Here is a 23672-nt window from a genome sequence, read left to right as displayed (position 1 = left end):
TTATTCGTTGTCAAGAATTCTGTAAGCGAAATGGTAGCTAGCAGGATCAAGCCCGTGCCATACGAATACATATTGGTAGAGCCGGAACGGTTCAGTAGCTGAACTGGTGCATCGGAACGTGTGGGGGCAAAGGCATTATAATATGCCCCAAAGTGTCCTGAGTCTAGTCCTTCTTGCGTTTTTTGAATCAAATATTTTTCAACATTATAATTTAAAGATAATGTTCCTGCAGGTGCATTGACGATAATTCCTACAAACGAAATATGCAAAGGTTTCCATATGTTCTAGAGTTTCGATTTTTGTCCCGTTCCTGAATTTTGTTCTAGATTCTAGCTCTGCGAAATAGCGGCTACAACTTTGCAGGATAATGCGTCAGGAGGTAGTGCGAACAGATTTTGGGGGTTCAAATTCCAAAATTATTGCCTTTTCATCAATATTGATCGATCGCAACGTTTTGATTGTGTGACACCTTGGCTATAGTCACATTAAATACTATTATTGACATGAAAATTTTCATCTGTGGTATGGGAAATGAGTATGGGTGAACTGCAATGAATTGCACCAGCAGTATCGGATGAGGAAGACATGGCAGGAGCACATTGGCTATTGTAATGTTATGTATGTTATTATAAATTTATGCTGCATAAAAGAAACAAACAAAAAGTTGGAAACCGGAAACTCGGGGCTTCTGGTATGAAAGGTTTTGTTGAATTTTTATGTGTGAATATCTGGGTACATTATGGTTCCATTTATATATAGCTGGTAGTGTTTATCCGATGAACATATCCGATATTGCATTCTATGTGATATTGACATTTTATCTCTCAGGAGTACTAAACAGCCAATTTTGACCCACTGTAACTTTGTTAAAAATTGTAGGATTTCTACCAAACTTTCCAGTATGCTGCCTCATTTTATAGCCTGTATTAGTGCAACATTGCGGGTCTAGAATGGACTTAAGGACAAAAGTACGCAATGGATTGAAGATATTTTAAAGAAAGACGAAAGCCAGCAGAGACTGCGGCGGTGCAATTAACGCCAAGGACACTCTTATCTCTAGAAGAAGCTTCAGCACCATTTTAGATGCAGCAATGGAAATTACATCAGGCAGAAAAGAAATTCCGGAGCCCCGTAAAAAATTGAGAAAGTCTAATGGGGATGTAGAATCTCCTGAACCAGGTAAAGCAAGTTGCCCAAAGGAAGACTACCAGTTCCCAAATATGGAAAGGGCATTGAAGGTCCCACTTGGACTAAAGTCGAACATAAGGGAAAGCTGCAGAAAATTAGCCAACCCAGAGCGCTTATCATCGTTGAGAGGTCTTACTACTTACTGTTTGAATTTAAACCAAGCGAAAAATCAGCAGACCTGCAGAAGAAAATTGAGTCGTCACTGGGGAAATGGCAGTCAAACTGAATAAAAATCAAGTAGCCATTGAATCTAAGGACACATACGAAATTACTACGAAAGAGGAAATTTGTCAAGCTCTGCATTCCCAGCTAGGTATTCAGTCAATTCAGGAGATTATGGCTACGGAAGGCGCATGGCGGCACGCAGACTACATTGACAAATCTACCTGTTGAAGCCGCGAAAAGAAGTCCGGATTGCTTGGGTCGTCTGCCGGTTATAACAGCAGATTTCATTGAAAAGATGCTTTGACTGTTTAGAGTTTGCGCACAAGGCCCAAAACTGTAGGAAGCTGCCTCGTAAATGCGGAAAAAAGATCACATTGCTAATAATTGCGATGTAATATATATCTACAATTTTTATGCGACATCAAGGCTTACGAGAGAGGAGTTTCAATCAATCGTAGAGAGGTTAGCGAGGGATGTAAATGACGGCAATCCTAAAATCATAGCTGGCGACTTTAATGTATTGGCTGAAATTGGAGCAGCCGAGAAACGAACGCAAGAAGGCGTGTATTACTTAAAGCTCTTACTGGTCTCAATCTTGTTCTAGTAAACACTTGATGCGTCAATACTTCCCGAAGAAGGAAAGTGGGTTCGGTGATGGATGTCCCATTTGGCCGACATGACAAGTGACACTTCCAAGGATTTCTAGTGGCACTTTAGTGAAAGTTACACACACAGCGACCATCAGGCTATAATTTTCCAAATCAAACAACTTACAAAACTAAATTGGCTTCGGAAGATAGCTGTAGAATGAGCAGTTTACCGGTTTGACGAGGAAACTTTCAAAGACAGCCTGTTGCAATACACAACGCTGGAATTAAATGCAAATGATAGGGCTTCCCAGATTGACGAAAACTTACGATAAGCATGCGACTCGCCCATGCCAGGGTGTACTGGTTATCAGAAACGAGCATCGAATTCCCTCCTTCCTCCCTGAAATTGGAGAATGCCGCAAGATCTACTTGAAGGCTAGAATACGCAGTCAATGAAACAGAAACACACCTGGATGCGAGCAGCTACATAAAGAACACAAATAGGCGCGGAAAAAATTGCATCTGCCTGTAATAAGAAGTTAAGGCGAACATTTCAAGCGGCTGTATAAGGAAGCTGATTCACACCCCTGGGGCGGTGTCTAGAAAACAGTGATTTGTTAAATCAAAGGCAAATGCTCTCTATCAATTACTTGCCCTAACTAGCTAGACGAACATTTTCCCACAAAATGTGAATAGCGCTAGCCTTCCTAGTATCCAAGTGAATCCTCGAAATTTCAATACTAAGGGAGGAATAGGTCCTGGAAGCTGCAAAGAAAATAGCAGAAAGTAAGTCTCCTGGCTTGGATAGTATCCCCAACAAAGCCCTTAGGGCAGTAGTGAATATAGCCCCAAGTATGTTTTCCGAGGTATTTACCGCATGTTTTAAGGGAGGAGCATTTTCAACAGTGTGGAAAAAGCAGAGGCAGATTCTCATCCCCCAGCCAGACAAAACTATGGGTGAACCTTCATCCTACAGACTGATGGGCCATCTAAATAATACTGCCAAATTATTTGAATGAATAATTTACAATAGGTCTACGTCCAATGCGGTTAACATGTTGATTTCAGCTGCTCTCGAAGAGGACAAATACTGTGCAATCATAAAACTTGACGTAAAGAATGCCTTCAATTCCGCAAAATGGAGCAAAATACTAAAGGTTCTAATTAAATTGAGAGGGCCTAGTACCTGGCGCGAATTATTGGCAACTTTTTATTGAAAGGCTACTATGCTGCGATTCAGATGAATTACCTAAATCATACCAAACAATATGCGGAGTTCCAGAAGGGTCCGTCCTAGGACCGCTCTTCTGGATAATTATGTATAACGGGGTGCTAACGTTAGATTTCCGTACTGGCGTGGCCACTATCGGCTTTGCGGTCGACATTGGGCTGACGGTTGCACACCTTTTTGAAGATGTCGAGATTTACGCCAATGGGACAGTTTGCGACATTAAGTCCTGGCTGGAGCACGCAGGCATATCGTTCGAAGACCATCAAACGGAAGTAGTACTTATCACTAAGCAAAGGAACAGTACTTCTATGAAGATTACAGTTGAGACACAGATAATAAATTCCCAGGGTGGGCTCAAGCCAAGATCGACCAGACTTTAAAGCCGCCTATAATAGCATAGCCAGGGTGAAATTGTGAACGGCCATGAGAGAATTCGGTATCCCAACGAAATTGATAAGACTGGCTGGGCTGACCTTGACCAATGTGCAAGGCCAGATAAAAGCAGCAGGATCACTCTTAAGACATTCGACATCAACAACGGTTTACGGCAAAGGAATGCCCTATCAAGCGTCCTCTTTAACCTGGCCCTCGAGAAAGTGATCCGTGATGCTGAGGTAAATGCGAGGGGTACGATCCTCTTTAAATCCACCCAACTACTGGCCTATGCTGACGATGTCGACATCATGGGAAGAACGACCCGGGACCTACAAACTGCCTTCATCCAGATCGAGCATGCGGCGATCGGAGCGAGATCTTGGGCTGCACATCAATGGAGGCAAGACAAAATATATGGTGGCTACGTCAGCCAACAACATCAAACCGCACTGGTCAAACGGGAAGAATAAGGATAGGAGACTACAAGTTTGAGATCGTTGATAATTTCCCCTATCTAGGGCCGAAAATCACAACCGATAACAGCTACGATGATGAAATCCGCGCACGGTTGTTGTCAACCAACAGAGCCCATTTCCGCTTGCAAAAACTGTTCCGCTCGAAACGTCTCACCATAGGGTCAAAACCCTTACTGTACAAGACAATGATCTCGCCAGCCATGTCCTTATGTAGTTCTCGGAGACTTGGGTTTTTAGCAAGAACTTTTAGCCGCGTTCGAGAGAAGAATCCTCTGAAGAATTTTTGGCCCCCTACATGATGATGGACGATTCCGTAGCATACATCACGACGAAATCTATGAGCTATACCATGACCGTCCGGTTATAGATAAAATCCGGCTCAATAGGTTACGGTGGGCGGGTCACTTAATCTGTATGGATGAGGATGATCCCACCCGGAAAGTCTATAAAGGCAATATCTATTTTAGAAAAAGAAGGCGAGCCAGAAACTGCCTAAGATGGAGAGATGGCGTAGGTCAGGACGCCAGACAGCTTTTAGGGATATCGAATATGTGGACCACAGCGCAAAACCGGGATGTCTGGAGTTCCTTATTAAGGCAGGCCTAGCCTGGATACCGGTTATTGCGCCGTTAATGGCGATGATGATCGACCAGAGGCTAAATTTCAAATTATATCTGGCGGGTGCAGCAACTAGAACTTCTAACACCGGAACAATGATGGCGAGAATGCTACCCAAGATAGGTGGCCCAAAGCTGAGCCGTCGCCTCCCTGTTTCAAGGATGGTCAGCTCAACCACACTATAAGCAGCTCAAGTGTCAGCGGATGCATTGGAAATGAAACTAAGTAGTAGAAAAATGGGAGCTGCATATCGCTTAATTTCACTTCGAGCATGTTGCGTAGAACAATACCTGGAGAGGCGACCTGCGTGATAGCAGAGATGACTTCATTTGAGAGAAGGACAACGCCTTTGTGATCGGATCTTTTTATTATTACTTGGCTATGTTTGCCCCAATATCAGAAATAACATCGGTTGTGGGCAGAGGAACAAGCGGACAGTATATTGATTTTTATAAGGGTTTGTTTCGTGCAAAACTGCCTTGCGCTCCTGCGAGATTACTCCTAGAAACCCTGTAACTTCGTTATCAATAGTGACATCTTCAGTTTTTAACATTGCAGGTTCAAAAAAATTACCCGTATTTACTAGTTAAATAGTTAAATACCGACTACAACTACAATACACTCTTGGTTATATCAGTGACGAGATGAGTTCCAGAAATAACACCAATGAGAAACATTCAATTTTCATAACCGTATTCTACCGTTTTCTAGTTTTACAGGTTGCAATGAGATTGACTCCGTTAACCAAATTGCTCTTGTTCTGCATTTTGTGACAAAGCAACGCCCACACGGTGGCTCCGAAAGGTCACATTTACTGCATCGGTACCAAACCATGTATTCTTAGCATTGCGAAGAAAAATAAGGTCCACGGCAGAATTATGTAGAGAAACTCCTCAAATTAAAGTGGATTCACTGGATTGCGCCAAGCAACATTCGAATCGGCTAGTCTGGGCAAGCCGAAAGCACTGCCATACTTCTCTGCTGATATGTTAGACAGTAGAACTCGTTTAGGATTACTGGTCAATAAATCAGGATTATTGGTAAAACTAAAATACAATTATTGGAGAACTCTGAAGAGGAACTTGCCGAAAAACACGAATGAGGGGCTAAAATGTGATCACTTTAAGCAAGATAGGGGTGGTTTTCGGCAGCTAACCTTCAGAAAAATTTTAAAACCTAAACTTCTAAGATTATAGTGTATACTGCATTGAATTGCTAAAAAATTGCTGTAACTACTATAAAGTCAACTTCCGGGGATACCGCAAATAGTATCACAAACTTTACATCAGGTTTTTAAGACAGTTCGAAGTTAGCTACTAAACCCACGTGTGAACCCAATTAGAAAAAAACGCTACTGATTAAATATACTGTCCACTAGCTTCATTTCTAGAATAAGGCTATTTTTGTTTAGAAACTGAAAATACAATTTTATCCAACAACACCCCGAAACTAGAAACATAACTGCCGGTAAAGTTTGTAAGCTGAAGATAAGGACAAAATCAATGTCAGTAGCGGATAATTGTGAGCCGTTTGAGAAATGTCCAAGTTGACCAAACAGCAGTCAACCCAAAACACTATGAATTCGGAAATGACTTCCTAGTTCAACATACTGCAGATCATTTACACATTAATGCCATCGAAGCTATCACCGAAAGTTTATAACCATGGAATGATGGGGAAATATCTGAACCAAACGGATTTGCGGAAAATGTTGGTATTGTCACAGATGGTAATGATCAGGAACAATTCAGCGGTATCGGGAAAACAAGCAGAATAACACGTAGGCGTTTCGAATATACGAAGCTACACACAATGCATATAAAGCTTTTCTTTAGGAGTTTGGAAAACGACACTTAGGACTATAATTATGTTGCCGAGAAGTGTCTAGGTAGAGTGGGAACATTCCTTTTAATTTTGATAACTTTGAGCAGATTTTCCCAATTTTGTTTTAAATTCAGGCTTTGATGTGATCACAACGCCCGATCTATAACACATGGGAAGTTATATGTACATGTCGTGAAGAAGACTGAAGTTCCCGCAAAGACCTTTCTGTATTCTCGAGCCGAACTAGCATAGAGGCTTGCAAGTGCCTTTCGGCGGGAGACATCAGTGGAAGTTCACTTACGTAGCGAATATGTAACGTCGACTTAATGCACTTTTTTCACTTCTTTGGGATAGGTCTGCCCTCGTTGTTGACCATAGTCAACAAAGATGGTCAGTTGACAAATGGCATCCAACGTTGGACCTAAACAACTTTTTTCTGCTTGATTCATATTTATTTTATAGAGCAGAATTTTGCTTTCTTTTGGTAGTATACAGCGAGAGCTTGATGTTTATGGGTCTGCCTTCGAACTTGTAGTCTCACAACACACTCATTTTATAAGCCTTTGAAAATAACGGCCTTCATGGCTACATACTAAAAGATATTGCCATTAGAGCTTCTGTGAAGTGTGTTTCACAATCTTTGAATGAAGTGGCAATCTTTTTGTTTCTACTATTTGAAAGATAGCACATTTATACGCACGTCCTCTTTCTTTTCTATGATTTCGAAAGATCAATATTGGATTGGCACAATTCCTCATTTGCTAAATTTCTATGATGTATACTTCATGGTAAAGAACAACTCATCTGATGTTCTAAGGTTTCTTATGAAACAAAACCTTACTAAAATCAATTCAGTGTCCGCCTGTCTGTTTGTTTTTCTGTTTGTCTGTCCGTTCGTCACCCCCCATTTACTCAGAAACGACTACAACTATCATCACAAAATTTTGTAAAAATATTTCACATGCAACGAGTAACGTCATTTCAAGTTGGGTTTAAGGCGGCTTCCCATATATGCAAAAGAAGGATGTAAAATTTTTTGTCCACAGAATATAGTCATGAGCGTAATTAGTACTTTCCGAAAAAAAAAATTAATTCCTGATATTGGGTGAAACACAGTGGATTGAGGACTTAAAATATGTGCCGCAAAAAGTCAAAGATCTCGTTCTCACTAACCGTTCAGAGAGAGGAGGAATTCGTAAATATGCATCTACACGAAATCTAAGCCCCAAAATAAATCACATTCCGATATCTGCTCAAACAAACTTAATAATGGCATATTAGCATATTTTAAAATTTATCCAGGATTACGGATTACGAAAAGAATCTTTCTCAATAAAACAACATTCAACTACAATAAAGACAACGATTTCATCGTTCTCATTGGTTACATTGTGCTTCAATTACCGCGCTTTCAATTTTCAGAAAAAAAAATGCCTGTTATGGATTATTCCACTGGTAAAGTCAATTTGCGACCACGGACTGACCCGATACAGCTAGCGTATATTGCTGAAGCTACTGAACAATTAAAACACTTTTACAGTATATTTGGAAATCCAATGCAGCTCGCGATATGGGCTTAACCACAACGAACATGAAACTCCCATAAGGGGAATTCTTCTGGAGCATATGTTCTTAAAGGGCTCTCACGCCTTCCACGATACCAGGTTCCTTCCGGTGGGGCTTTGTAGCAAAAGCTACTTGATATGAGTCTCTTGCAAGCTCGGGTCTGATTGCCCTCTTTAATTACGTGGGAGCGACACTTCCCAGAGGGTTCGACTGGAATCAGCTCAGTGCAAAGTGCAAGAACAATTATACCATCAAATGCAAATGGGTTCATTTGTGCGAGGCAGGTGTATATAGGCAGCGCAACATATAGCGGGTTTGGCTAGTTTAGTATAAATTTCGACATAGTTGAGTTTTAACTCAATTCCTCATGCAGAGATAATAATACGATACCCGCAGTTGGGAGGGAGAAAGTCTAATTGATTGGAAAATGTCAGAGTTTTATTCTATATTTGCAATACTCCCTGCTGCCTTTAGTTCTTTTTAGGTACAAAATTTAAGATTAGGGTTAATGCATATTGGGTGCACCGGCGCTGATTGCAACAATCAGAAAGTTCCCTGATTTGAAGGCTCGCAAAGCCGGGAGAGCAGGAGGGCTAGAACGAAGTAATGTGTCAAACGGTTCCAGGCTAGTTCTCTGATGACAGGGAGGTATTTAGCTGGTAGTCCGCCAGCGTGCTGTTGCGGGGGTCCAACACTTTGTGCGTAAACACATTCACCTACCCTACTCCAAAAAAAAAAATCCAACTTTCTTATCTGCGACAGTGGATAGATCTACTTTGGTCGCTTTTTCGCAAATTCATCGAATGCGAATATTGAGTGAAAAACTAGCACTGCACCTTACATTAGATATTAGTGATGCAGCGCTTACTTTTTGAGAGCATTTGAATTCCCTTAAGTTCAACTGTTACCACACTACTATCCCCGTTGCCAAGATCTCTGATACATTTCGAAAAAATGCATAATTTTAGCTTTTTTGTAGATACATATATATTAATACCCGCTTGTTGCTTGTTCGGCACGTAAGGGGGAAACATGCGCGTTTTTTGGGATTTGGTTTTAGTCAGAAATATTATTCGGAATTCAATTAAATTTGAACATTATATTAGTCATATTCAGAACAACTTTTGAGACTTTAGTTGAAGTTTGAGTAAAAGAGTTACGCCGAAATATTCCACTGGAGGTCGTAACTAGAGTTCGCAATCTGCGGAAGTTGCAGCTACTCCAATGTTTATCTGAAACCAAAAAAGCGTTTAGTTTTGCATCACTTACTTATTTCCTAAGAATATAAACTTGAATGCAGCTGAAAATAAAAATCCAAATAAAAAGTTTGCCAGGTATTTCGATTTTTACTAATTATGCAAAGAATGTCATCTTTTAAAATATGGTATCATCCCAAATGTTCATTTATATTCTTCGTAATTTTGTAAAGAATCATAAATCCAAATTTCATAATGGTCGAAACGAGTTAGACTTCCCGCAAATGTGAAAAACTACCAGAAGTCGTAAGGACATAAAGCGACTACTTCCTGGGCAATGCACTCTGAGCCTGTACCCGATAACCGTTCACTTCTACCCCTGTAAAATCTAAGGGATCACAAATTTCGCTTTGAAATGTGGAGTGTATTTTGGAGTAGCTAGCCTAACGATCTGTGCAAAAAAACATTTCGAGATACCGGAAGCTGGGCGCTTCAGGTATACAGAAGCAACAGCTTTGACCTATTATAACTTTGTTAGTAGTAGTGCGATTTTTACTAAATTTAGTAGGATCACGCTCTATGATGTAGCCGACATTGTTGCAATTTCGTGATTATAGAAGAAACTTAAGGGGGGTTATACAGCCGATTATTAAAATTATAGTAATGTACTATTATTAACTTTATTTGAACAGGTATCGTATGGAGGGTATTTTGGGGCCTTGGAACCGTACACTGGCAACCTCTTGACTTTTTTAAGATTTTTCGATTAACTAGTTTCTGAGAACGGAAGCGTTAAACAAATTCAACCCCCGCATTCCCCACCTTTCCAACAAATGTCAAAACCAAGACCGGCTTCGAAAAGTACTAACCCCACTTGACTATATTTGATGAAAAAAAATTTACACCTCCCTTTTGAAAAAAAATTTACACCTCCCTTTTGCATATATGGGGACCCCCCCCCCCTTAAATTCAACGTAAAAGGGCGTAACTCACTATATACGTGAGCGTTCATAGTTCCTACCTTTCTACCAAATCGGGTATCAATCGCTACAACCGTCTCCGGAAAAAAAGATGCGTATGACGGACAAACAGACAGACAGACAGTAAATCGACTTTAATAAGGTTTTGTGTTTACAAACCTTAAAAAGAAACATTGTCGATTACTGCCACACACAAAAACACATGCGTAAATTGGTTACTACCCGCAAGCTTGATTACACATACATATACATGCACATCTCTCCGTCGAGTAATTGATATTCATGTGCAAATAACTAAAAAGCAAACAAGTCGGGAAACCGGAAGCTGGACGCTTCAGATATGAAAGGTTTTGTGTATTTCTTTTATAAAGACATTTGTCCCGTTAATACCTAGCGCGTTATATATGCATGTATTATATGATTCACATTCAGGTGATAATGACATTCAAAGTTTAGAATTTGCGAAGAAGCAACAAATTTGATCTACTATAACTTTGTTAGTAATAGTGCGATTTTCACCAAACTCACACAAAACCCTATATTGTTACAAAAATTTCGCGGTGCTAGAAAAAACTTGAGAGGGGTTTTGCAGCCAATTATTAAAAATTATAGTAATATATAGTAATATTATTAACTTTATTTGAACAGAGTATGGAAGGTATTTCGAAGCCAGGCTGCATATAGTGGCAGCCTCTTCATTTTCCCAGCATTTTCGGTTGGGTAGTTTCTGATAATGAGTCCGTAAAAAGAAATGAACACTTTTGACCCCTCGCACCTAAGACCGGAAAGTACTAATCGAGGCCTTTCATTTGATACCCTACATGACTATATTGGATGAAGAAAAAAATGTACACTCCCCTTTTGCATGTGTGGGGGGCCCCCTCTTCAAATGCGAGGTAGAATGATATAACTCACTTTATGCGTGAGTTTTCATAGTTCCTACCTTTCCACCAAATTTGGTGTCAATCGCTATAACTGTATCCGAGGAAAAAGCGTGTGACGGACAGACAGACAGAGAGTAAACTGATTTTAATAAGGTTTTGTTTTACACAAAACCTTAAAAATGAAAGAAAAACGTTCCCATGGACCCTGCCGTTCATATAAGTTCACTTTATACGATGATGATGTCATACACGTCTTAGGGTGCAATAAATTTCCCTGAAATGCGAACCTTCGACCTTCTATAACTTTGTTAATAATAGTTGGGTTGCCTTCAGTATTATGTCCTATATTATCGCCTATGCTGATACCAAATTGTGTACTTCTTCGATGAAGTTAAGGGGCGTTTTGCAGTCAATTTCTAAAACATAGTAACATACTATTATTTACTTTATTTGTGCAGATATCAGAACCGGACGTATTTTGAGGCCTAAATTTCATATGGATTCTTCACTGTGATTTTTTTTTCAGATTTTTCGGTTGGATAGGTTCTGCGAACGAGACCTGTTTCACTTTTTGGTGCATACATTGTGAGCCCTATGTTTCATCCTATATCGGGATTGAGATTAGTTTCGAAAATTACTATTCGAGCACTTTCATTTGACACTTCACATGACCATATCATGCGTAAAAAAATTACACCCCGCTTTCGCATGTATGCCCCTTCAAGCTTAACACAGAATGCGCCACTGTATAGGCGCGCATAGACCACATGTTCTCACCAGATTTCGTGACAATCGGTTCAGCCGTTTCCGAGTAACTCGGGTATGAGAGACTGATATATGGACATACTGACGTACGCACATACGGAGAGACGGACAGACTAACAGACAGACATTGAATCGATTTTAATAAGGGGTGTTTCACACAAAACGTTAAAAATGGATTCTGAAAACCTCCCAATATGGTTCCGCCCTTAAGAGCTCTTAGAAAGATATGTTTAATTTTGAGCGGATGGAAATTTAGTAATAACTAATAATGATGAATTCAGTCATAAGCAGAGTCTAATTGCACTTATTAAATCACAATCGGTGCTGTTTATTGCCACGTCTGAGTCTGCCCAGATGCTCCAAAAGGTATTTGAAGTGAAGTTCCCATTTCATCATTATTAAATTCATTTTCAAAATTCAAAAGTATAAGACAGGTATTGTATTACAACTGACAACATTTTGGGCATATTATTCTGAACTACCCCACATAGTGCAGGACATTTGTAGAGAACGGACGTGTCTACAAATTGATATTATTAATAAAAATAATTTAAAATTGAAATTAAATTAACTTTTATCAAGAATATAAAAAGATATTTATATTACTTAATTAATAATATATAATTTAAAACTTAATTGAAACTAATTTACTATTGAGTTATTTTCTAAGTTACTTTTCCTTAAAAAGTTTTGAGAAAAAATTCGTTTTTTTTGGCTTGGCGGGAATGAGCGGCGAGCCGCCGGCGGGTGGCGGACCAGACCGGCCCCCCACCATAAGGCCTAGGGGCACTCGGATCGGTCGTGGAGTCCGCAACGAGGAGGATCCAGACTTGAAAATTGCCAAAGTGAGGATAGCCAATCTTGAAAGGAGAAATGGCGAGCTGGCGAAGACACTCGAAGATTTCAAAAAGCAAATGACAACATTGATAAAAAAAAATGAAAAGCTTACAGAGCAGCTAATGGCTGGGGAGGCGGGCCCGCCGTCTCCAAAGGTAGCCAGAAAAAAGGTTAAGCTATCTTCGACTACTTTTGTAATCATGGAGGAACCGGGCTGCCTTGAGGGCGAACAAGTTCTCGACAGCGAATCTGTCAGTATGGAGGACATAGAGAGCAGTAAAGCAGACGATACGAGAGCCGGCGACAACAGTGGCGATGGAAATGTCCCAGAAGAGGATGCTAACCAGGCAAGTTGCAATAGTGAAGATGGAAAATTGGGTGAGTTTTTGGTCTATGTTTCCAAAAAATTAAAGAAAAAAAACAAAACTCAAGAAAAAATATTAAATAATGTTAAAAATAATGCAAGTACGAGTGAAAATTTAAAAAATAATGCAAGTACGAGTGAAAATTTAAAAAATAATGCAAGTACTAGTGAAAATTTAAAAAATGGTCCGACTGGGGATACAATTAGCACCCGAAATAAAGAAAAGGGGGAAAGGGTGCCCCCCATTAATGTTTATAAATTAGGTGGTAGAGATTTAGCCACTCTAATTAATAGGAGCGCGGGGCTCTCAAATTTTGTTATTAAAAAGACGGGGGCCGAGAGAGCCCAAGTCAAATGCATTAAAATTGCAGATTACAAAAAAGCACGGGAGGTCCTCGAGCGAGTGAAGGCTCCTCACTTCACCTACACTCCAAAGGAAGAGAAGGTGCAAACCTTCCTTCTGAAAGGCTTGGATGCGGAGGAAGAGCCCGATGAGGTGCTCAAAATGCTCCGGGAGACGGGAACTGAGGTTAAGTTCCTCTCAGTGTCACGGTTTAGTACGAGGAGGTCCGTTTTGGAAAAACAAATCCTGCCGCACTTCCTCGTGCAGATAAGCCCGGAGAGCCGGGGAAGCGATCTGATCGGCATCAGGTCGCTTAATTACCAGGCCATTCGTTTTGAGCGCCTGCTAAGGGGCGAAATAGTCCAGTGTCGAAGATGCCTGCGCTATGGTCACTCGGCAGTGAACTGTCAAATGACCTTACGATGTGTAAAGTGCGGGAAAGACCATACCGCAGCTGAATGTTCGCTGACTGAAGCAGATGGAAAGGAAAAAACTTTCTGTGTTAACTGCGGAAGCGGAGGGCATCCGGCTTCGTACCGTGGATGTCCTGCATACCGCAATGTTAAGGTCACAAGGCAGCAAGCACCGAGATCGGCCCAAAAAACGAAGGTGTCGGCGGCGTTGGATGGTACCGTCCCTTCGGCACCAATCGTCTCGGGGATCCCATTTGCAGAAGTAGTTCGACAAGGGGGAGCTAAGAAGCCCCAACAAGATGCAAGTGGCGGGATGAACACTATCCTCAATAAAATACTAACCATGTGTGAAAACATGCAGCATACGCTACACGTACACAATACAAAAATAAATAGCATAACAGAATATTTACACAAACAGCATGCCCGCTGCTAGGTCTGCAGTCACAGCGGTACCACTGGATGGTCTCCGGATCATCGCGATTAATGTGAATTCCATCGTAGGAATCCATCGAAGAGCGGAGCTCCTTGATTTCGTTGCCAGACAACAGCCTGACATAGTCTTGATTTCAGAAACCCACCTCAATCCGAGGCATTCGATAACATTCAAGGATTTTGAATTCGTGAGGAACGATAGACGAAATTGTGATGGGAGAGGTGGTACCGGAGTACTTGTGGGTCGCCATTATCGTTTCAAGCATATTAATAGGCCTGAATTTGAAACCTTTGAGTGTATCGAAGTCTCATGTATTCTTTTTTCACTGCCTAGAGGAGGGAATTTATACATTCTGTCAGTCTATGCAGTGGGAAACAACCGAGCCAAGTTCAGGGAGGAATTCCATTCTCTGTTTACGATACTCGAACTGAATAGGCTGCATAATTACTATATTATAGCTGGCGACTTGAATGCTAAGCATACCTCGTGGCTAAACGCCACAAACAATCCCAGAGGGGTGTTCCTCAAATCTTGGATAGAGCAATACCAGATAGAGTATAAATGCGAATTATATGGGTCAGAGAGTCCAACCTGGCCCAGGGCAAATTCCTATCTGGATTTGTGCATTGCTGACGCGCGCTTGAATTTTAATTTTAGGAATCCTCAACGGAAACTACAGACTCTTCCTTACGTTAGCGATCATAACGCTATTCTTATTGAAGTTCTGTTTGATGGACGAAGAGTTCGCCTTCTGCCGATGGACAGTGGCGTCCACAGGCTGAACTTTAAACAAACAAATTGGAAGAAATTCCAAGAGAGGTTTATTCGGGGATATCGAGAGGAATGCCCACCTCTTGATGGGGAAAACGATAGTACAATTGCACCAGGTGACAGGAACTTGAGCAACGAGGAAATACTTCAGTATCTTCTCAAGCTGGAGAACTTGACGCTGGAAACAATTGAACAAGTCGTCCATAAAATTAAACCTCGCAATAATATGGAAGGATATGAAACTGCAGCCATAAAACGGTTGAAAAAAGTGAAAAGCCTTCTGCTCACTCGCGTCAACAAAATCTATCGGAGATATGGGGACTATCATCATCCCATATTGGTTGAGTTCAAATCACTTCTAAAGATCGCGCGGGATCTTATCCGTCAACATTACGTAAATGAAGTGAACTCCCAGTGGCGGGAGAAGTTAAAGGGTATTTCACCAAGCGATCCAGATTCCATGTTTACTAAGATAAATACGATATTCCGGAAGAAGTCACGAATAACTGTGCCGAGAATTAAAGTCGGTGGCAGCGAGATACAACACCTTATTGACTCAGATATAGACACGAATAGTGTAACTGCTGATGCGCAAGGCAATTACATCGTGATGGATGATGCTCTGAAACTCGAACTTATAGGGGAGCACTTTGAATCGGTGCATCGGCCCAGAACGGACTTAGAGCCAACGCGACTTTCGGAAATTGTAGAACGAGATGTCCACAATTTCAAATATAGCCTGAACGGCACCACAGTTCTCCAATTTAGCTCTGCGTTGCAGGCTGATCTCATACCGAGTGATAATCTGCTTGATTACTTTGTCTCATGTGTTGAGTTAACTTCCATATTCAGAAGAGTAAACAATAAGAGATCATCCGGTATGGATGGCATTCCCAACGTGGTCCTCAGGCATTTACCAGACATTGCCATTCGTAATTATTGCATTTTGTTCAATAATTTATTGAACAATTCCTTCTTTCCAGGACAATGGAAGAAAGCCCGAGTATTCCCGATTTTAAAGAGAGGGAAGGATTCATCCAGCCCTCAAAGCTACCGCCCAATCAGTTTGCTGCCTAACATCAGCAAGGTGTTTGAGGTTTTGGTATTGAAAGCCTTGAACGGGCATATCAAGAAGAAGGAATTATTGCCGAACGCGCAATTCGGATTTCGATCTGGACATTCGACAATACATGCAATAACGAAGGTAACGTCTGATATTTGCTGGCGGATTAACAATGGTGAGTGCGTAGGCGCTTGCCTTATAGACATGGAGAAAGCCTTTGATACCGTCTAGTTGGATGGACTGATTTTCAGGCTCCTGAAGAATGAGTTTCCCAGTCACCTCGTAGCGATGATGTGTAGTATGCTGTATGGCAAGTGCTTTGTTATTACGGACGGAAATCTCACTACTAACCGAGAATTTCATGTTCTGAATGGATTACAGCAAGGGACAGTGACTGCGCCTACACTTTTTGCGGTATTTGCCGGCGAATTGCTCAATTCTTTCGATTTTAATAAATCTCCTAAAAGGTCGTTGGTTGCCTTTGCTGACGATCAGATAGCCTACACGGCGCACAAGAAGGTAACTGAGGTGCAAGTTGAACTTCAGAAGATGTTCAATGATATTAAGTTCTTCACGAACAGTTGGCGGATGAAAATCAATGCGCAAAAGTGTGAAACGATTCTGTTTCGAAATTCCTTGGCGTATGTCAGTAGGAACTTGAAAAGGAATTGGAGAGATTTCAACATTGTCGCGAACGAGGATAGTTCTGAGCGCATTCCTCATAAGAAGTGCGTTAGATACCTGGGTGTGCGTCTTGACGAGCGTCTCCAATGTAACGAGCACGTTAAAGTCGCGCTAGAAAGCGCTCGCAAGGCATTCATGTCTCTTCGAAGACTCTTTTATGCTCCACATCTTAGCCGGAAGGTTAAGATTATTTGCTATCTTACTTTGGTTAGACCGGTGCTTACCTACGGGTGTGCTATCTGGTTTAATTTGAGTGCTAGCCAAATGGAGAAAATAAGGATCTTTGAAAGGAAATGTCTGCGTGCTTGCACGGGGCTTAATAGGACTGCTTCGTCAAACTATGAGCACTATGTAACTAATGAAGTGATGTATGCAGCTGCTGCTGTGCCAAGAATCGATACAGTTATCATCAGATTGATTCGGAATCATATAGTGCGATCTGCTTCGCATGGTGAGAACCCTTGGGTTTCGCAGCCGTTCTACCCAAATGATGGGTATTTCGAGAAAACTCTCACGACAGGCTTCATTCCTCCCGAAGCGTTCGTGTATCTTGACAGGAATGGTCTCATTCTTGATTCTGCCGGTGATCCGGTTATGTATCATATACATAGACGGGCCACGGACAAAAGGATAGAATACCCCCGAATTTGACAGTGGGGGCTCCGGGATTCGACTGGAGATACTCCAGAGCGAGAGCAATTGACATTAAGCGGGATGAAAAAGAGAAATCTTGGTACTGGTGGCTGCGGGATGCCGGTTAGCGGTGGCCGTGCTCAGTCCTGCCATTTGTTTCTTGGTGGGGCTTTGTAAATATGTATACATTGAACGGGTGCTGATTTTGTCTCCAGTTGTAACTTATAAATACATACGTTATTATTCTTTGTTTTTTTTGTATGGATGTTATTGTAAAAAAAAAGAAAAAATGTGTAATATAAAATCTATAATTATGATAGTTTTAAGAACAATAATTTAAGTTAAAAGTATCTTTCTTTATTTGCCACTGAGGCCAAGTGAATTCTGTCGGGTTTTTGACCATTTCCCGACAACTTATTGTAAAATTAGATTTTCATTTCTTACTGTTTCTCTTCTCTGTCTGTAAATCGTTATTCAAAAATTTTGAGAGCCCACAGTGGCCATTAGATTTAAGTTATTTTTGTTATTTTAAAAGATTGTTTTTTATTGTTCATTTTTCCAATCTATATACTATTGTTACCTATTTCTTAAAAATAAAAATGATTTTAAAAACAAAAACAAAAAACCCCATAGTGCATTGAAAACTATCTTCGTGGGAAGTGTCCCACCACAGGCAAATTTTAAAAATGTGCTAATGGTGATAACAGTTCCAAACAACAAGTGCGTCTAAAACTATAAGCAAAGCAGTAGCCTAAATTAGTAAGAGCATTGTGACATTTAATGTATCATATATTTTAGTCGCGAATAGAACTGCACTTAAACCAACAAAGGACGTGCTAGTTATACCATACACATCGACAGATCACCTAAAGCAAGTAACAGATTCGCTTATATCACATCCCAATAATGAGCGACCCCAAATTCATCATCATCAACGGCCCAACCACCGGTATTTGGTCTAGGTCTGCTTTAGAAAGGAACTCCAGACACACCGGTTTTTCGCCGGGGTTCAACAGTTTGATATTCCTAAAGAGCGACATCCTGACCTACGCCGTCGCCCCATCTCAGGCAGGGTTCGCCACGTCTTCGTTTTCTACCATAGATATTGCCCTTATAGACTTTCCGGGCTGGATTATCTTCAACCATGCGGATTGGGGGACCCGCCTATCGCAACCGGATTTTACCCAATCCACGGTCGTGGTATTGCTTATAAATTTCGCAAGCTTTCTTGCTAAGAACCCAAGTCTCTGAGGAATACATGCAGACTAGCAAGATCATCTTTTACAGTAGGATCGTTGACCCTATGGTGAAACGTTTCGAGCGGAACAGTTTTTTAAGCTGAAGTAGGCGCTGTTGCTGTCAACGACCATGTTATCGGTTATGAGTTTCGACTGAGATAGGAGAAATTATCGATGATCTCAAAGTTGTAGTCTTCTATCTTCATTGTTCTCGTTTGACCAGCACCATTCGATGTTGTTGGTGCTTTGGTTTTTGGTGACAACCTTGTCACCATGTATTGCCTTTTGGCTTCATTAATGTGCAGCCAGAGATCTCGCGCGGCCTATTCGAGCACCTTAAAGTCAGATCTCACTTGTGAGAGGGGAAATTGTTCCAACAGAAGCTAGAAAGAAAATCCTGTTTTTTTTATTTTTCACATACAATATTTTCCTGTCTCATGATGTTGGATAGAATTAGGTAGATCTTTTGAATGAGGAGGTATGTAAGATCTACCTAAGAGCAACTTAAAAAGTCAAAAAATCAATAGGGCAATCACTGGGGTTATAAATACTGCTATACATAGAAATACAAAATTGATTTAAATCAATTAGCCTAGGCATAGCTGTCTTCCTCACGACTCGGTTCAATGACAACTTCGTTTTTACAACGAACTTACTATCTGTGATAATGTAAAGTAAATTTAAATTCTGAATGAAGCTTTCAATCCGCAACTAGTCGTTGTTCCATCTTCAAACAATCGCGCTATTGCCTCTGCTCTGCACATCACAATCAGAGACTTTGTTGACTCTGAAAGTCAATATCCTTCATTTAAACTGATTGTAAAGGATCTAAGCTTAAGTCAAGTTGCCCCTAATTGTTAAATTCTGCATGTGAGACAAATTTATGGGCACAGCTGCTAAGTGGGTAGTTAGTAGTAGTTTATTGTGAGCAGTTTTCGACAATTGTATCAATATGGATACTTTCTTTCTGCTTGGAAAGTTGCCTCTCCATAGAAAGGCAAACTTAAAAAGAAGCTGGTCTTTTCGACGCTGCCCGTTACGATGCGACACGTTTCGACGCAAGCACGTTCCGACGCTGCACGTTTCGCTGCCGGAACATATCCTTGCTTCAACGAGAAGAGTTTCTGCTGGTAGTTGTTTTATAAGGACCTAATGTCATTCTGCGGTTTATGAAAAGCGATTTAGCTATCGTTAGTGCTACGACAAATACTTTTGTCTTGATATAAAAATAAGGTACGCGTATTAAGCGGATGAAATGGACTGAAGAAATGAACCTCTTCATCATCCGCTCCTACAACGAAATAACGGCGGGGGCGGGTACAACATCTTACCGCCCCTCGTTGCGCCAGAGGTAAGTCGAGCGTTTCCCGCAATTCGCGCACGTGACTGTGCAGCGAGTCGCAGACCAGTACCGCTTTATTACTTGCAACGACACAATCCCGGCCACCATCAGGGAACGTGTTCGACTTGAGGTCATCGGGGAAACTGGTGACCGAGAGTCGATGGGGGCAGAGGCGGCGGCATCAACAACACCACGCCGCACTGCAGGTAACAGGTTCAGTACTCGCCGAAGCACTCTTCTCCACCGTCCAGCTGAGGTTTCCGCTGAGGTTCGGGACGAATTCCAAAGAGCGTGTATAGAATTCTCGGATATGGATCCTTTGCATAGACCAGGTATTCCCAGGCTCTATTCATCTCCAGCAACTCCGGGAATTCTATCTCAAATCAATGATGAGATTGCATTTCGACTGTGTGCTGATATCTCGCTGCTGCAACTACAATCACTTGTGTATTGTGGTGCAGTTGCGGCTATCAGAGGATTCGCTTTCGTGTTATTGGTTTGAGTGTCAAAAGAGATCCACCATGAAAAATTCGTCCGGAACGTCGGCGGGACTCACTAAGGCAGGACATTGCTAGACTGATTCAAATCAGCACTGGCAATGCCAGCCGACGGGTGAGAAATAAAGTGCAGAGGGTTTACCGGAACTATGCCCGTTGTTGAAATTCTGGACACACTAAAACAGAAACTTTCTGTCATATCTAGTCGGTTACGACGGTATGGCGAAAGTTATTTGGTGACGGAAGCGAAAGAGTATTGGGGTGGACTTTGGGGGTTACCTGCCCAGCATGCTGATCATGCTGAGTGGATCACCGCCGAAGGCACCCGCCATGCCAGTACATCTGGCATGAATTTTGCGGATGTTACCGAAGAGGAAGTTCGACGAGCCATAAACATCTCGAAGAACTGGAGGGGCCCAGGTCTGGATCGAGTGGAGAATTTCTGGTATAAGAAATTTACCAGCGTACACAGTCGGTTGGCACGCAGTATAAATGAGGTCATGAGTCGGCCGGAGGAATTTCCACCTTTCCTCACTGCGGGGATTACCTACCTTATCCCTAAGAAGGACATGGTGCAGGACCCCACAGACACAAGACCGATCACTTGCTTACCAACCCTCTACAAATCCATCACGTCCATTATTAGTGGAAGGATCAATGCGCACCTCGAGACCAACAACATTCTGTCCGAGGAGCAGAAGGGCTGCCGAGTTGGGTCAAGGGGTTGCAAAAAGCAACTCATTATCGACTCGGTAGTTGTAGGACAAGCAACTAGAGGCCAAAGAAACCTCTTCAGTTGCTATATCGATTATGCCAAGGCTTTTGATAGCCTTCCGCATACCTGGCTAATCGACATCCTACATCTGTATCGCATTGATCCGAAGCTAATAAAGTTTTTGGCGACAGTCTTGGAATGGTGGCATACCACCTTATCAGTCCGTACATCTGAGGGTGCTAATACCTCAGAGCCCATCCTTATACGGCGGGGCATCTTCCAGGGGGATTCATTGAGTCCTCTTTGGTTTTGTATGGCAATGAACCCCTTTTCATGGCTACTGAATGATGCTAGAGGGCATAGTTTTCCAATAAAATATGGTCCACGTGCTAAGTGCGAACTGACACACTTGATGTACCCAGATGACATCAAGCTGTATGCTGGTACTGACAACCATCTTAGAAGTCTGTTGCGAATAATTGACATGTTCAGCCGTGATATTCGGATGGAGTTTGGATTAGACCAATATCGAATCCAAGCCATCCGCAAAGGTCATCACGAGCCGCATGCCGGACATAGCATTGGTGACCTCCACATCGAAGCTATGACCGAGACAGACTTCTACAAGTACCTCGGAATTCTGCAAGGAACCCATGCTCGAGTTGGTAATCTGAAGGAAGCTCTGCTGCGACGTGTAAAGCTGGTGCTGAAATCGTATCTCTCGGGGGAAAATAAAATGAGCGCGTTGAATTTATTCGTTATCCCTTCACTGGCTTATGCATTCGGAATATTGCCGTGAACGAAGACCGATCTGGGAAACGTCCAGCGGCGGATACGGACAACTATGTCCAAATTCCGAATGCATCATCCAAAGTCTCTCGTGGAGCGGATGAATCTGCCTCGTGACATCGGAGGTAGAGGCGTGGTTGACGTGGCGGCACAACATCATCGCCAAGTCGACTCGCTGCGCGCTTATTTTTACAGCAAAGAGCAGGCAAGTCCCTTGCATGCAGCTGTCTGTAAGGCAGACTGTGGACTGAGTCCACTTAACTTGAAGGATCGATCTTTCAATCCTCCGAGTGGGGTGAAGTCGGGCCAAGAGCGGATCGAGGAATGGAAGTCGAAGGCAATGCACGGTAAACACGTGCATTGTCTTTGGCAGCCATTTGTCGATTTGCATCTGTCGAACAGGTGGCTGTGTGCTGGGGAGCTCTTTGCTGAGACGTAAACAGCTCATCATGAAAGAACAGGTGGAGAACGACCAGTGTAGAATGTGTGGTTCGGCGTTAGAGACGTTGGACCGCCTCATTTCTGGCTGTACTGTTATGGCACGGGTGCAATACATCATCAGGCATAATGCTGTATGTAAGGTTATCCATCAAAACCTTGCATATAAGCATGGGCTGATCACGGGAAGATGTCCGGATTACCGATATGAGCCGCAAGCAATACTTGATACTTCTGCTTACAGCATGTATTGGGACCGGCAAGTTCTGACTGATCGCCATACCGCACACAACAAGCCTGACGTACTGCTAGTTGACAAGACGGGTCGCTCCGCGTATATTATTGATGTTGCTATCCCCCATAATAGCAACATTGAACGGAAATACGTGGAAAAGAAGGTGAACTATGAGCCATTGGCTCGGGAAATCAAAGATATTTGGCGTCTCGAGCGGGTGGTTGTAGTTCCCATAATATTGTCAACTACAGGTATTGTACCTAAATCCCTCACGGCTTCCCTTGATGTCCTGCGACATTCGCACAGTCTGGTTCAAACCATGCAGAAGTACACCATTCTGCATACGTGCTCGATGTTGCGGGGACTACTCGACGGATTCTCCCACTGACCTACCACCGTAGGATCGTCCGAGCCTAAATACTTGGCACTTAGTGCTAGTATTAGGTAAAATCCGTCATCTGCCGAGATTGTGATAACTCGGAAACCATAATCGTTGGTGCAACACTCCATATTGGATCAGGGCCTTGAAGTGTGTTAGAGGACTTCATTTAAGACCGTAATAGTACGCTACAGTACACTGTAAGAGGCAATGTGGTCAGCATTGTGCTCGCCCGAGATTATTACCCTGATTTGACTCAGGTACTCATCATCCAGTCACGATGGAAAATCCTTCTGCCACCAGTGGGATTTGAACCGCGACCTTCTGCTACGACAGCCATCCGGACACGTTAATCCGAAAATTTCATAAAAGAAATTGGGAATTTTGTATGGAAAGTAAAATGATTTGCGTTGCTACCTAGGTTTGGTGTCAAGTTGAATTTTTAATTGCTTGAATTTGAAAAGAAATACTGAATATTTCTATGTGGAGTCGAAACGTGCGGCGTCGATACGACACAGAGCCAATTCAAGGAACATTTTAACCTTGGGCTAATCGCTGTCCTATGTAAGTCGAGGAAATTTCTCGAGGAAATGTGTGAAATTGATATAATTCAACACTGCGAGCTCAAGGAGATGAC

At 42.0% G+C, this 23672-nt stretch overlaps 1 protein-coding gene across 7 annotated transcripts in view; it reads right to left on the bottom strand.

The window, feature by feature from the left end:
• Positions 1-23672, bottom strand: part of LOC119654172 (innexin shaking-B) — a 473792-nt gene that overhangs the window by 3552 nt on the left and 446568 nt on the right. The gene's annotated exons all lie outside the window — the stretch shown is intronic.

This window comes from Hermetia illucens, chromosome 4 (assembly GCF_905115235.1).
Source record: "Hermetia illucens chromosome 4, iHerIll2.2.curated.20191125, whole genome shotgun sequence".
Classification (NCBI taxonomy): Eukaryota; Metazoa; Arthropoda; class Insecta; order Diptera; family Stratiomyidae; genus Hermetia; species Hermetia illucens.
This window is presented reverse-complemented; position numbering and strand designations above follow the sequence as displayed.